This window comes from Arvicanthis niloticus, chromosome 20, assembly GCF_011762505.2.
Source record: "Arvicanthis niloticus isolate mArvNil1 chromosome 20, mArvNil1.pat.X, whole genome shotgun sequence".
Lineage (NCBI taxonomy): Eukaryota > Metazoa > Chordata > Mammalia > Rodentia > Muridae > Arvicanthis > Arvicanthis niloticus.
The window spans coordinates 25143109-25160271 of NC_047677.1; the positions used below are offsets into that span (position 1 = coordinate 25143109).

The 17163-nt window shown below is 43.0% G+C and overlaps 1 pseudogene; it reads left to right on the forward strand.

Annotated features, from left to right (window-relative positions):
- Positions 1-3500: 3500 nt before the first annotated feature.
- Positions 3501-4284, forward strand: LOC117724740 (small ribosomal subunit protein eS24 pseudogene; annotated as a pseudogene).
- Positions 4285-17163: the final 12879 nt, after the last annotated feature.

Genomic DNA, 17163 nt, shown 5'->3' on the forward strand with positions numbered 1-17163 from the left:
CTTCCCTGGCACTACAGTGAGTGGCAGAGGCAGGAGGATCTCTGTGAGTTCAAGGCCAACCTGTTCTTCCTCAAAAGTGTCCTGGTTCCAAGCTGGTCAAGACACTATAGTAAGATCCCATCTTTAAAACAATATATATATATATATCTTATGTGGTAATTTTAAAGAAATAAATAAATAGGAAGACATATATATGTATATATATATATATATCATATATATATATATATCTTACGTGGTAATTTTAAAGGAATAAATAAATAGGAAGACATGTTGCCTTGGGGAAGTTTTGAGGGACACCTGCTCTTTTGAGTAATTTAAACTGTTCCCACCTGCAGATTAATTTTATAATTTAAAAACACAGACATTAAAACATACCCAGTTGCACAATTTTTTCTATGCCAATCCTTAAAAACACAGATTGCTTTTTTCTTTTAAAGCTAAAATGAAATAGAGCACATTTCTTGGAGCATGAAACTGTAACCAGTTTCCCTACTAAAACGTACACTGAAGTCAGCTCCCAGCTATGACTCAACTCAAAGGAACATTTACCCAAGGGTTCCAGAACAGGTATGGTGGACAGGTGAAGCACACACACTGACCTGAGCAAGCAAACACAACAGGAATCTCCTCAGAGGTTTGGGGGCTGTGTTTCCTGGTTCACCGGCAATGTGAAGTGTTATCCGCGTGCTGTCAGCGGTTCTGAGTGAACAGGAAACAGTATATCCAGAAGGGCAGAAGGAAAGGCTGCAGCCTTCAGACGTTGCGAGAGCCCCTATCTGCTCTTTATTTTTGCCTCACTCTCTCAGAACATCTTCACACATTTCTCTTGCCTACCCCCGTTAGAAGTAACCTCTCCATCACCACAACCAAGTTTCTGTGACTTCCTCCTTTCTGTGCTGCTTGCTAGTCTGTCTCTGGCAGCTCGTCTGCACAGTAAATACTTCTAGTCAGTGTAGGTGAGAAAGGTTCAACTACTTTTTAAACCTTTTTTGTATATAACATACATATATATGAAAAACACTATGGTATATACAATACATTGAGATGTAAATATAATATAGTGTACTATTATGATATGTAATATAGTATATATCATAATCTATGTAAACTATATTATTTTACATATATGTATACATGAATATACACATTTACATATATATGTATGTGTGTATATATAATATACATATCTTTTCCTCTGTATATCTACTTTCACTTCATCATACACATAAACACACCTATGTTCTCCTTGGTTTTCTTTATTTCCTCCAATACTCTCCACTTGTCCCAACTCTAACGCAGACCCACTGCAAGTCAGAAATATAATTACATATCCCTCTAAAAATGTTTGTTAGCGGAGTCTCAGGTCCTGATTTCCAAAAAATGACTGACTCTATATTTTATAACTCAATCACACTGTGGTCTAATCTTATTTTCTGTCGGCAACATGCACAGGTCGATCTTTTTTCTTTCACACACAGAACCCCCAAGGAGACACTGAGGTGAGAAGGGCAGAACTTGTTCAGGTAGATTGTCTTTGTTCCTGTTTCACAGAATCCAGGAGCCTGGCAGCAGATTTTAAGACTGTCTTTCTCTTTGTATCAGATTAGCTCACGCCCTTTTGCAGTCTTTGATGTTTACTAGACTTCTGGATCTAGGAAGTCTTTGTCTCTCTCTAGAGTGATCAAAGTTATTAATTTTGCACTCAAATATAGCACACCTCCTAAGTACATAGGAATTCAGCTCACATGGTTATGAAATCCAGCACCATCCAGAGTAATAAAAAGCCCCGGCTGACGTGTGATGGAATTCTGACCAGTGGAGTGGCTCCTTGCTTAGCAGTCGCTTCTTCATAGACCTGTTTCCCATGCCCTGGGTTCTCTCAAAGCTAGCTTTTTGCTTCTGCTGTCCTAGTAACCATCTGTGCTTTTTTTTTTGGGGGGGGGGGTGATATAAGTACAGCCTTCTCTGAAAATAAATGTCTAGGTAAAACTTAAGTCTCCTTGCAAACTTCCATAATTGACTGTTGACTTTGTATTCCAGCCGCTTCGTATCGGATGTGAGCCGGTCTGACAGTGTGATGACATTCTGTGATCATTAGGCCTTTTGGATTGTTTGAGACTGGGTCTGATGTAGCCAAGGGTAACCACACACTAGCTAGCATCACGGATAGGAGCTGCTACAGGAAAGTCTCTCATTAGACCTGTCTGATCAGGATTGTTGGGCTGACTCAGCCACAGATCTCGCACAATTCTAAGTATTTCCTGCATCAGAATCCCTTCTGTCAAGGCCTTTGTCCTACAGTGCGCTGTCCTGTGACAGAATTCCTTACGTGTAACTGTCTCTGCCCTACAGTACTCCTCCAGGTTCAGAGCTGCCAATCTGGCAAGTTAACTAAAGGTAATTCTAGACGGTTCCAGTTCTTCCTTCAACTGTCTGTTCTTCCTTAAATTTATAGACAACACTTAAATTTATAGACAACCTCCGATGGGACTATCTAAAAGAATTTCACAAAGCAGAACAGCCTAAAAGAGCCTTCTTGGGCTGGTTTCTAGCCACACGAATCTGCCTACTTCAAGGTGAGATACATCTTTAATATTATGCTGAGTTTGGCCCAAATTTCAGCTCCTCTGAATCTAAACTAAGTTACTGTCAAAACTAATATATTTCTCCTCAGTTTGGATGGAAGGGACACCACCATAATCAGGACCGACTTCCAAGGGAATGTGAAGGTTCCGGGACATAGGCTGCAGTTGGTGAGAAGCAGGGGGGCAGAGGAAGCTGTGGGCGGGAACGTGGGCTTTGCCAATGAACAACAGGTGCAAATGCTGCTCTTTAAATTTAGCCACTGCACTTGGCATCCTGTCTCCCAGCATCCCGTCACTTACGGCAACCACAGCTGATTTGGAAAGGATCAAGGGACAGATAGAAGGGATCGTATTTATTAAAAGACAAAAGGGAGGGAATTAACTTTTACAAAAACCAGCCTAAGGAATGAAAACACTGGCCCTCAGAAAATATAAACACTTACAAGGAATGAAAGAGGAGAGAAATTACTCAGAGATGGTAACTCTTAGCAAGCCATCCTTAATTAAGCACTTTGGAAGTCACTCTCAGCTGCCAGAATGTGGAAGCAAAAATTGCATAAGATTTGGATGGAGACTCAGAAAATAATATGTAGTGATCCAGGGTTTGGGTGAGAGGAGGGGGAAATGACTTGGATAGGTCAATGCATTTATTGTCCCATAAGCCCGTCGATCAATTGAAGGTTCACATGCTAGAAGAGCCAGGACATACATGAGACACAAACACGCCCCATATTTTTGTTCCTTATACAATGCATTTCTTTTTCTGAGATATTCATTTAACTCTCACGACCTTGACCTTGAAATGGAATTCATTTTTTTCCCACCTAGCATTTCCTCATCATTGAAAAGAATGAAAGGTCTCCCTCTTTCCCTCCTTGGCAGTTTGGGAAACACTACCATCATAACGCAGTAATGACCCAGCGCAGGAAGTTCATAACTGACCGTCTGCTTCAGCGGAAACACATAGTCCTTGACGTCCTTCACCCTGGGAAGGCAACGGTAGAAAGGACAGGAGTTCCATAAAGGCTAGCCAAAATGTCCAAAACCACACCAGATGCTGTCTTTGTTTTCAGACTCAGAAACCTCTTTGGTCGTGGTGGGACAACTGGCTTCCTATGATGTATGGTTCTTTGGATTATGCAAAGAAGAATGAGCCTAAATGCGGGCTTGCAAGACACGATCTTTATTGAATGAAAACGAGGACATGAGCTCTTCAGAGTATGTTTGAGGAGAAGGATTTTTATTGTAGATTTGAGGGTCTGGAAGGGTCCAGAATGAAATGGGCGATAGGGGTTGGGGGGGGGGAGAGAAAGGGTGAGAGAGGGTGGGAGAGGTGGAGAGAGGGACAGGAAGAATAGGAGGGGGAAAGGAAATGGGGAGGGGGAGGGAGAAAGAGAGAGAGATATAAACCAAGGGGCCAAGAGAGCATGTGGCAGAAGAGTCAAGATTTTATAGGAATGAGAAACTGGGAGAAGCAGGGAAGCCCAGCCACTGGGCAGATGTTATTTATGGGTAGGGGGCGGGGTGGGCAGTGTGGGAAGAGCCACAGGTACCAAGCGAGCCTGGTTTAGGGTTTCTTTGGGATCTGACATTTATGAGAAGAAAGACCTCCAAAAACTGGGGAAAGGAATGCAAGAACAGAATGAAGAAGGTCTGGGATACTGCAAAGGCCAACACTGGTGCTAGCAGAAAATGAGTGGAGACTGGCTGCAGCTAAAGAAGGCAGATTCTGCAGTGGCCTGATCTGCTGTGATGGTGCCAACTTCTAAGGACAGGGCTAATACACTAAAAGCTTGCCTGTGTTGGGGGGGTGGTGCAGCGAGGAAGCAAGGGAAGACCTCTAGAATGATCTTCGAGCATTAACACAGCATAAATTTAAAGCAGACTACTAACGTAATAATCACCCACCCAACATTACTGAGGTCATTAAAAAGTTACAGGTTTTTGTTTTTTTTTGGGGGGGGGGGACTTGGCCTTTTGTGGTTGTTTTGTGTTGCTGTTGGTTTTGTGTTACAGAGTCTAATTCTATTTAACTAAGGTTAACTATTTCATCATTCAGAGGACAGACTAAAATTGAGAATCAGAAAAAGAAAATGACGAGAAGACGTGATGCCAGGATGCACTGGCCCCTACTAGAATCCCTGCACTTCAGAGTTCAGGACCTGTAGGCTACATAGTGATTTGTAGGTTAGCCTGAGCTATCAAAAGAGACTTGGTCTCACAAAAGCTACAACTTCAACAAAAAGCACCATGTTCCTTTCTTCCTTTTTTTTTTTTTTTTAAAAAGATTTATTTGTTTATTTTATGTATATGAATACACTATAGCACTCTTTAGACACAGCAGAAGAAGGAATCGGATCCCATTACAGATGGTTGTGAGCCACCATGTGGTTGCTGGGAATTGAACTCAGGACCTCTGGAAGAGCAGTCAGTGCTTTTAACCACTGAGCCATCTCTCCAGCTCCATACCTTTCTCTCTTAAAATGTCTTTCTTAAGCTGAACCAGGGGCCTTGGGTGTATCGAGTGTCAGAGGAAGATAACTCAGTGAGTAAACTTCTTCCCGGGCACTTTAGGATTTCAGTTTGATATCCAGAACCACAGTTTTAGAACCATGAGCATGAAGGTGCACACTTATAATCCCAGCCCTAGGGGCGGTGGGATGGAGAGAAGCAGAGATGAGGGGACCCTGAGGCTTGCTGGTTAGCCTAGCTGAGTCAACAAATTCCAGGTCTGTGAGAAACTGACATATGCCTAGACAGATACACATACACACCACACACACATGCACATAGCCACACACACACACACCATACACACAAACACACACACCACATCACACATACACACACACACCACACACACATGCACATAGCCACACACACACACCATACACACAAACACACACATACACCACATCACACAGACACACACACCACACACATGCACATAGCCACACACACACACACCATACACACAAACACACACACCACATCACACAGACAGACACACACACCACACACATGAACATACCATGCACACACAGACACACACACATACACACACCATAACACATACATACACACCACTCACAAACACACACAGACACACACACATACATACATCAAACATACATACACTCACAGACACACATCACTCACATACACACATGGACACACACACAGACACACACACACACATATGACTCACACAAACACAGTCCTGTCCTCTCACAAAAGGGAAAGGGGGAATTTAATAGACTGGTTTTTGTTTGCTGAGGCATTACAATAAGATCAACATGGTAATTTCATTCCTGGGGCCATTTATTCAAAAGAAGTACATTTTGAACTGCCAAGGCTGCTCAAGCCTCATTGAGAACACCGGGATGATGGATTCCAAAGAGCTTCTAGCCAAAATACACAAAGAATTCTTACAAACCGTGGGCAAGAGACTTGAATAGGTGCTTTACAAAAGAGGACTTCTGAACAACACAGAAAGCCATAGCAAGGGGGTTTGACTTCATTACCAACCAATTAGATACAAACCAAACCCATGGAGCTATAGCCACGCCAAGCCCACGGAAATGGTTAAAATGAGAGACATACAGAAGATGCTAAATTTTCACAAGAATCCGGAATAACCATGATAGGAGTAAACACGGATACAGCCGCTGTTACCAGAAAACGGATGCTGTCAATCAATTGGACAGAGATGACATGATATAAAGCATTAACGAGGACACCTTTCCTAAGGTTTAATAATCCCAGTGGATTCCCTCTGTTGCTCAGCCATAGGGGACGGGACTGTTTCTAGCAGTTGTTGTCATGTAACCTTTATCCATCAGTTGTCTACCTGTCTTTCCAATGGCTTAAGATATTTGTGGTTAGGCTGGGGTGTAGCTCAGCGGTAGAGTACCTGGCGTGTTTGAGGCCTTGGGCCTTGGTGATCTGTACCATGCAGACCAGGGCTGTATAAACTGACTGGGTATGCCAGGCTTGTGTTACTGGGGGTGTGTACTGCGGCACTCAGGATTTCGAGATTAATGCTATACACCTTTTAACAATGTTTTCTGTTCTTTTTTTTTTTTTTTGAAATTTTCATATATTATACTTTGGTCATATACTTTCCCCTCCCCCAACTCCTCCCACATCCCCCACCACCTTTCTACCCACCCAACTTCCCTTTCTTTCTCTCTCTTATTGTGTGCCTTTAATCCTAGCACTCAGGAGGTAGAGAGTAGGAAGACCGCAAATGCAAGGCTATCCTCAACTACAAAGAAAGTTGGAGGCTAACCTAAGCTACAGACCCTGTCTCAAAAGTATATAAATTGATAATTATGAATTAAATTAGGTTTATTCGAAGCCTGATATGAATCAGGCTTGTCACATGTGTCATCCTATCGTGTTGGAGGCGGAACCAAGAGGACCATGAGTTCAAGTCTAGCCTGAGCTACACAGTGAGTCCCGGTCTCAAAAACTTAAAAAAAAAAAAAAAAAAAAAGTTGAGCTAGTTGTCGTCTCTGGATTTAAGGACAGAGTTTTGATCTCATCTTTGGACGGAGCTTCTCAACAGTGAGAAAATTGATGCTGGTGATCGGTATCATGCAGTTTAGTCCACATGTGATCTAATTATCACCTATGGTGAATGTGACTAAAGTACCTGTTTGGCAAGTGTCTTGAGGGCACAAATACCCACGGCACACTCCCAACACATGGTAGCAATGATCTCCAGGATTGCCCAGGTGCCTGTATCCCAGGCTCTTGTTACTGTAGCCCTGAGGATTTTGAGATTAAAGCTATACGACTTAAAAGTGGTTTTTATTCTTTTTTTTTTAACTTTCATACAATATATTTTGAACATATTCTTCTCTTCTCTCAATTATTCCCAGATCCTCCACCACCTCGCTACCCACCCGGCTTCACATTCCTTCTCTTCAAAAACAAATAAGCGCGCACACACAAGAACAACAAAAACCAACAGGGAGTCTGATGTGTGTACACCAAGTCCTCCCAAGCATGGGACCTGTACGACTTCACATCTTGGCTTTTAAAAACAGATGAATAAAAAGAGCCTTGTAAATAATAGAACCCTGGTAACTGATTGGATCTTCTTGACACACACCCCCCCCCGAAATTAAGGACACCTACTGACGTGAATGTTTTGACCAGAAACGAGGATTAACTTAGTAAGAAAAACTAGATTGATACTACCTCCGAGTGCGGGGGACGCGGGTGGACTCGGACGCAGAACTCAGTGTTTCGTGCACCTTGGCTCACACACCACTCTCACCAGCATTAGACTACAGGCGCCCCTCTTTCTATAAGGGGAAACTTCTGAGGTTAAGTCATTTGTCCAAACTGAGCACCCAAACTCAAGACTCAAGCTCCTACATTGGTGACACAGCCTGGCTTTCCGGAAGCCACGCTCTCAGTACACAGTTCAATAGAGTCCTCTTAATACTACCGTGTAGCATGGCCTTTCTTCTCAGTGCCTGGGACTGAAGCCAGCGCTTTCCATGCTAAGCACATACTCTAGCACTGAGCTACATCCACAGTCCCAGCAATGCCTGTTTTCTCTCCAGGACATTCATTGCAGAGGAGGGAGAAAAAATCAACACAGAAGGCTTGAGCTGAAAGACTTCTCTAATTAAGGTTTTCCGGCCACAGAGAACTCATTGAGGTCTAAGCTCTTAACAGCCATTGTGTGGGTCACAAGGTTACTTAATGGGTGGGCAGGACTGAGAGTGTTTCAGGCTCTGAAGGCGCATCCCTTTCCCTACATCACGAAACCCTCCCCTCCCACATCCTCGTCTTTCAGGTTACTGCTATCTAGGACAGGGTCCAAAGTTCTTGTTGACTCTAAATGGAGTGGCCAAGGGGGCATAAGAAGGGTGGATAATTCAGGCAATAAATGCTTACAGCTTCCACTTCCTGATCTGTATTAGGGGCCACTTCCAATTGCACCCAGTCAAGTGTTATGTGCTGGGCTGGAAAGTCCCCTCTGTCTTCGACCCGCTTCTCTGCGTTAGCTGTGTCATGACGCTACAAACCCTGACATAGTTTGCTCCTTTGGGTTGAAACACTAGAAACAGTTGTTAAAATGCCAACGACTGAATGTCTAAATAAAATCTTCTCGATACATTTGTGGGACTTTATTTATGGAATCAGCCATTTGTCTACTGAGAAAGTCCCTAAGGAGTGCCTCTGTTGAGCCTGTCTCAGTGGGATCCGATGGCATGAGACAGCACTGTGGATAAAGTGGGAACTGCAGGGAGGGGCCCTGATTGGATGAAGTCAAGCAGTTCCCGGGGAAGAGAATAGAAAGGGAAAGGCAGTGGGAGAGAGACAGGTGAAGGATGGAGCAGCTCTGTACACCTTGCAGAATGGAACACAGATTCAGTTTCTACTTCTGTGCCAGAGGACCAACTTGATCAACTGCTTACTGTTGCTACTCTTTTTCCCATTTTGAAACAAAGTCTCGATATGTAGCCCTGGCTGGCCTCAAACTCACAGAGATCTACCTGCCTCTGCCTCCTAAATGCTGGAATTAAAGGCATGCCCTAAGGTTGGAGGGATGGGTCAGTGGATGGGGAGTGGGACCAGTTGTTCCTTTTGTAAAGGACCCAGATTCAATGCCATCACCCACATGGTGGCTCATAACTAGCTGTAACTCCAGTTTCAGGGGTTCATATACTGTCTTCTGACCTTGGTGGGTGCCAGGCACACATGTGATATACAAACATACATGTAGGCAAAACACTCATCCACATAAGATAATAAAATCTTAAAAAATAAAATAAAGGCACAGGCCACCAAGCCTTTCCTGGTGCGGCTCTCTTCTTTGTAAGGAGGTCAAAGGGAAAGAGAAGAGACTAAATGCCCAGTAGCTGGCTGTAGCCTGTGCCTTGCTGAGACTCACCCTGTGCAGTCTCTGGTGGCCATCAGCCATCAGCATCCCAACTATACAAATGAGAAGTGGAAGATCCAAAGAACCCCTTTCCCTGGTGCCTGTGCCTAAGAACTCAGTTCAGGGGGCTAGGCACTGAGTACAGACTGAATGAGGTCCTCTGACCCAGGCTTGCTCACTCTCTACAATCTCTCCAGAGAAAACACGTTTTTTAGAGTCTGTGCCCTCCCTCCCTCCCTCCCTTCTTCCCTCCCTCCCTCCCTCTCTCTCATCTCCCTCACTTCCCCCCTCTCTCCCTCTTTCTCTCTCTCTTTATCCCACTCTCCCTCCCTTTATCCCTCCCTCTCTCTTCCTCCCTTTCTCTCTGTCTCCCTCCCTTCATCCTTCCTTCCCTCTGTCCCACCCTCCCTCTCACTCCCTCCCTCTCACTCCCTCCCTCTGTCCCTCTCTCTCTCCCCCTCCCTCCCATCCTCTCTCTGTCTCCACCTCCCTCCTACTTTGTAGTTCCATATTCTTATTTATGGCAACCCCTATTCTTTGCTCTATGACGCTGACCTTCACTGGTCTAATTTATCATAATACGGTTGGTGCTTCATTCGTAAGTGGGCCATCTGGCAGGCAGCATATGAAAATAGACCCTATGACAAGGTCATAAGAGCATTACGTTTGTAATTTAAAGACGTTCCCTAAGCTGGAACAGTACATGCGGTAGAACACTTAGTCAGCATGTGGAAGGCCCTGGGTTTGAACTCCAGCACCATAAAGTACAGAAGTGGTTTTTCTAAAATCTGAAAGGAATACTGTCAATGATAATCTTGAGACCCAGCCGTTAGCAAGGTATTGTGCTATGTGCCGTGTCAATATTACATTACAGCATCTTGATTAATCCTCACCATTTTCCAATGAGGAAAATACTCTATTAGATTCCCCCCCCCCCTCTTTTTTTTTTCCACTGATGAGAAAACTAAAACATGTCAGAGTAATTTGCTAAAAGTTGGCTGGCTTTTGAGTGATGGAGACAATTCATGGATGCAGACAGACACCAGAGCCCACACGGTGAACCTTGAGCTCATCCTGTAGACTCTACAGTGTATAGCCCTATGCTGTTAGCTCAGAGGTAATCACCATGAGCACACACCCGGATCCAGGGGAATGACCAAGTGAAAATGATTTCCTTGGGGCTTGAGAGTTGCCTAATAGGTTAAGAATGTGCACTGGGCTGGCAGAGAACCCAGGTTTGGTTCCCAGATTCCACACTGGAAAGAACTGACCACTGAAAGGTATCCTTTGACCTGCACATATGCACTGTGGCATGTGTGTGCACACTTGATGATGGTGATGATGATGATGATGATGATGATGATGATGATGATGATGATGATATTCTATCCAGTGGGAGCAATAGGCTGAACTAACATCAAAAGTCTTAGCTTGGCCAGACAGTGGGCGCACGCCTTTAATCTCAGCACTTGGGAGGCAGAGGCAGGCAGATTTCTGAGTCGAGGACAACCTGGTCTTCAGAGTAAGTTCCAGAACAGCCAGGGCTACACAGAGAAACCCTGTCTCGAAAAACAAAACAAAACAAAAAGTCTTAGCTTGGGGCTGGAGAAATGGCTCAGCAGTTAAGAATACTTGCTCCTCTTGCAAAAGAGCTAGGTTTGGTTCTCAGCACCCCACACAGAGGCTGAAAACTCCAGTTTGAAGGGATCCAAAGACTCTTCTGACTTCCAAGGGCAGCAAACACAATGGTAGAGCACATACATACATGAAGGTAAACATTCATACACGTTAAAAAATTTTTTAAACTAAATAAATATTTTAAAGGTATAGCTCAATTAATTCACATGCATCTTCTTCCTTATGTTGGAAAGTATAGAATTTTGTTTATTTGAAGCATGGTCAGCTTTAGAATTCTGCCAGCAACCATTATGTGTAACTTATTGTTGAACTCCAAACAAACAAGAATAAATCTTGAAGAAATGTGTTTATATGTTACTGCCATCAAAAGACTAATCTACTGCCTTAAGCATATATGGTGCTGAAGAAATGCGTGAGAAAAATAGGCATGCACCAAAAACATCTCTTCATCCATTTCTTTAAAAGCCATGAAGAAGTCTAAGTCCAATGTGGTAGGTCCTGCCTGTGACTTAAGAAGCTGAGGCAGGAGGACTGCTATAAACCCAAAGCCAGCTTCAGTTAACTGGGAGTTTCAGGCCAGCCTCAGTATGAAATGAGGCCCTGTCCCAAACAAACAACAAAGAGAAGTCTGAAGTTTATCTAGAAACTCCCCTGAAAAGAAAAAATCAACAACAAAAAATCCACACACACACACAAAAAAAAAAAAACCCAAGAAAACCAAACAAGCAAACAAACCAAACAAACAAACAGTACCACAGACTCTTGTGACAGATCATAAAGAATAATGGAAGTGGTTTTAGAGACCTAGAACCTGAACCTACATCCAGACTAGGCAGTCTGTGAGAGTTTAGGCCCACAATCTGGAAAAAAACAAACAAACAAACAAACAAAAACCCCTTATGCCACTATCTTAAGGTTTCATTGATGTGAAGAGACACCATGACCAAGGCAACTCTTATAAGGACAACATTTAATTGGGGCTGGCTTACAGGTTCAGAGGTTCAGTCCATTATCATCAAGGTGGGAGCATGGCAGCATCCAGGCAGGCATGGTGCAGGAGGAGCTGAGAGTTCTACATCTTCATCTGAAGGCTGCTAGTGGAAGACTGACTTCCAGGCAGCTAGGATGAGGGTCTTAAAGCCCACACCCACAGTGACACACCTACTCCAACAAGGTCACATCAACTCCAACAAGTCGTCCACACCTCCAGATAGTGCCACTTCCCGTGGGCCAAGCATCTTCAGACCACCACAGTCACTCGATCTGTAAGAAGAGAAGTGCGGCTTTCCAGGTTGTTGTAAAGCAGTGGTTTTTAGCCTTCCTAAAGCTGCAGCCCTTTCATAGCTCCTTGAATAGGAACTCCTGGTGTTACAGTGACTCCAACCATAACATTATGTTTGTTGCTACTTCTTAACTGAAAGTTTGCTACTGTTATGAATTGTAATATAAATATTTAATATGCAGGTTACCTAATATGCGACCCCTATGAAAGGGTCATTTGACCCTCAAGGGGATTGTGACCCACAGGTTGAGAAGTCCTGTTGTAAATGAAGAGGGGAAAGGAGACAGAAAGAGAGAGAGGAAGAACATGAAACCACGTAGTATCCTAAAATGTTATTTGTTTAATTAAAAGCAGGGATCCTATATTAAGAAGTTATCTTCATTTACAAATGTGTTAGCAGAAGAAAAAAGTACAAAGAAATAAAATCTTTAGTATTTTTAGTTTGGGGCCTACCTTTCTGAGACAGGAGCTTACTTTTTAGTCCAAGCTAACGTGGAATTCACTTTGCAGTTTAGGAAGGCCTCCAACTCATAGTAATCCTCCTGCCTCTAACTATCAAATACTGGGATTACATATTTGAGGCACCATATCCTGAGAAATTGCCTGGGAAAGGGACCATGCAAAGTTCCTTGGTTTCTGAATTTTGACTGGACTCATTCATTGTCACTTACAGGATTGGCTGCAGATGTCTTAAACGTAAAACAATAAATGCCCACACCCCGTTCTCTTCTATTTATTTTCCATTTCCCCTGGTCTATTTTAAGAACTTGGAATGGACCATATTACCCTTGAGACTGTAACATCGGGCCAGTCAGCCCACTGAAGCACTAAGCTTCACTAAGCTCGCTGACTCACACCTCTGCACACAAAGGAGACAGCCGCTAACTTTTCGTGTCTTTCTCTTCCCCTGACTCCTAATGAGCGTCAGCTAACCAAGATCCTTTTCTATGACACAAATATCGAAGTAGATGAAATGGCGATGTCAAAAAATATTCAATTTGAGATTTTCTTTAGGTAAGCAAAAAAAAAAAAAAAAAAAAAAAAAAAAAAAAAACCAGAATTATTCTGCCTGCCTCTAAGGGAACATTAACTGAACTGATATTAGGTAGAGCCTTATAGCATTACACCGACGGTGCTTTTATGAATTCAGCAGTTCCTTTCTGCAGTCCAGCGGTAAGGGGTGCGGAGGCTTCAGTCTGTCTTCAGGTCTAACGCTGGCTCATGACCACCAGCCTCATTACCTTCTATTATTACAGAGGCTCTTAGTTCTGCCACTAACACAGAAAGGTTTCATAAAAACAGTAAGCCAATGAATAAGAGGTTGCAGTAGTCATTATGGCAATTAACACACCCAGTTGTCTCTAATGAAGTACTGGCTAATGGGGCAGGGCTATAGATACATAACTATAAAGAAAACATGGCAGATTATTTGTCTGAAAGAGGAATGTAGCAGCACACAGATACAAAATGATGGTCAGGGAAATAGCACCAATTCTATAACATATTTTTTAAAAATCTCTCTAAAATGTTACTATGTGCTGGGGCAGTGGTGGTGCATGCCTTTAATCCCAGCACTTGGGAAGCAGAGGCAGGCGGATTTCTGAGTTTGAGGCCAGCCTGGTCTACAGAGTGAGTTCCAGGACAGCCAGAACTACACAGAGAAACCCTGTCTCAAAAAAACAAACAAACAAACAAAAAAAGTTACTATGTAAAGATAAATGTCCTTTTATTTTATACATTCTTTATTATATATATATATTTATATTTTATTGTATATATATATATCTCCTTTTTATTTTATATATTATATAATTTATATATCATATATTACATTTTATTGCATATATCCTTTTTATTTTCTACATTTTCATTTTACAAATATATTTATTTATATTTTTATTTTATATAATATATTTATTTATATATAAATTTATATATTTATAAGTTATAAAATTTATATTTTATTTTTATAATATATTTTACATATAATATATTATATGTGTATATATTATATACTTTTCATTATATATATTATTTTCACTAGCCTTTTCAGGGACCTCATGATCTCTGAGTTTTGGCCAAATCAATTCTATTTGGAAAAGATCACTGTTTATATTGCTACTGTTTACAGAGCTTCTGCAGAAAACAATATAGCTGGAGGGAATGCTTAACGAAAACCAAATGGTTCCACAGGGTTGTTGGCGGGTGAAACTTCTCCTCATTCACATCATTGTTCCTAATCAAGAGGCAGTTTATTACTTCAGAGTATCTATACCATGCTGTCTAGATTGCAAAATACCTGGGCTGACAGCTGAGGATACCACTCAGTTGATCCTAGTTATGCCAGGATTTTTGCAAAGTGCCAAAGAAAGGTACATAGGCAGCCAGGAATCTTAATATCTAACGATAGCTGGCAGGCTGCCTCTAATCCATTTAATTCTCTCTCTCTCTCTCTCTCTCTCTCTTTCTCTCTCTCTCTCTCTCTCTCTTTCTCTCACTCTCTCTCTCTCTCTGTGTGTGTGTCTGTGTGTGTGTCTGTGTCTGTGTATCTGTGTGTCTGTGTGTCTGTGTGTGTGAAACATGAATTTTGTTGGGATTTTCATGTATCTTATATAGTCACCAGAAGGGTTGATAGATAAGCCATCTCCTATCCAATTGCTGAAAGAAGTGTTATCTTTATAATGAACCATTTTAATTTGTTTTAAACATGGCATCTTGTTATATTATCTAGGCTGGTCTCAAACTGGACTCAAGCATTCTTCCTGTGTTGGCCTCCAAAGTAGCTGTGACTACAGGCTCACAGCACCATGTATTTTAAGTTTTGGGTTATTTATTTTGAGACAGGATCTTACTGGGTAGCCCAGGCTACCTTTGAACTCAATATGTAGCACAAGCTTATCTTGAACTTGTAATTCATCTGCCTCTGCCTGTTACATGCTGGGATTAAGGCAAAGATAATTACTGTCGTAGTTAGGGTTTTACTGCTGTGAAGAGTCACCATGACCAAGGCAACTCTTATAAGGACAACATTTAATTGGGGCTGGCTTACAGATTCAGAGGTTCAGTCCATTATCATCAAGGGAGGAGCATGGCAGCATCCAGGCAGGCATGATGCAAGAGATGCTGAGAGTTCTACATCTTCATCCTTAGGCTGCTAGTGGAAGACTTGCTTCCAGGCAGCTAGAATGAGGGTCTTAAATCCCATACCCACAGTGACACACCTTCTAATAATGCCACTCCCTGGGCCAAGTATATCCAAACCATGACATTTACTATTGCACTTGGCTTTCATTTTAAGTTTTGGAGATGGTAAGGACACTATAGTTTGTTATAAAGTCTGTTACAACAGAGCATTATCAGATCCAAAGCTCTACTCAGAGATGTTGCTGAATGGTAGAGCTTAGGATGTATAAGGGGCACTGGTGTTTTCCTAATAGGAAAAAAAAAAAAAGAATAAAAAAAATCCAGGCATGTTTGTGCCTACCTGTAATTCTAGCACTTGGAACACAAGGGGATCATGACCCCCAGGCCTGCCTGCTCTGTATAATGAGATCCCCTTGCTTACTGTCTTGCTCTCTCAATTGGGTAAAAGGATTCAAAGCTCAGTCACAGACTCAAATGGGTTTTTTAAAGAGTAATCCAAGGAACAAAAACGCCACCCAAGTAAGACCCAAGGTACAGGGCTGGGCTGGGAACTGACAGGGATCTTTTTGGGCATGTCAGAACTGTGGATGCCTGGTAACAATGTTAGGGATTAGTAACCAGGAGACCAGAGTTTAAAACCAGACACTGTGGTTACATTGGTTACAAATGTACCAGTGATCAACCTCCGAACTGCTTGATGACATATTTTTATTCCTTCATATATACATATATATGGCAATTAACATATCAAAGAGTATCTGAGTATCCTAGATACTAAAGAATACTTCGTGAATAATATAGACAAAGGCTTTGTATAGTTTATGTTCTATCTGGGGTTGGGATGGGTTACTCAACAAGTAAAGCACACAGTAAGTTAATAGAAATGAATCTATGTGTCTTGAAAAAACAAAGAAGAAGAAGGAGAAGGAGAAAAGAAAGAAGGAAATAAATAAATAAATAAATAAATAAATGCTGAAAATCCAAGTGGAGAATTCTTTGGGTAGTAAGCAGAAGCACAATTTTCATTCCTTTGCTTGTTCTTGAGACAGGATCTCACTGTGTAGCCTGGCTCTCCTGGAACTCACTCTGTAAACCAATCTGGCCTCAAACTCAGAGATCTGCCTGCCTGCTGCCTGCCTGCCTGCCTGCCTGCCTGCCTGCCTGCCTGCTGCCTGTCTGCTGCCTGCCTGCCTGCCTGCTGCCTGCCTGCCTGCTGCCTGCCTGCCTGCCTGCTGCCTGCCTGCCTGCTGCCTGCCTGCCTGCTGCCTGTCTGCTGCCTGCCTGCTGCCTGCCTGCTGCCTGCCTGCCTGCCTGCCTGCCTGCCTGCCGCCTGCCTGCCTGCCTGTCTGCTGCCTGCCTGCCTGCCTGCTGCCTGCCTGCCTGCCTGCCTGCCTGCCTGCTGCCTGCCTGCTGCCTGCCTGCCTGCCTGCCTGCTTGCTGCCTGCCTGCTGCCTGCCTGCTGCCTGCCTGCCTGCCTGCTGCCTGCCTGCCTGCCTGCCTGCCTGCTGCCTGCCTGCTGCCTGCCTGCTGCCTGCCTGCCTGCCTGCCTGCCTGCCTGCTGCCTGTCTGCTGCCTGCCTGCCTGCTGCTTGCTTGCTATCAGGAAGT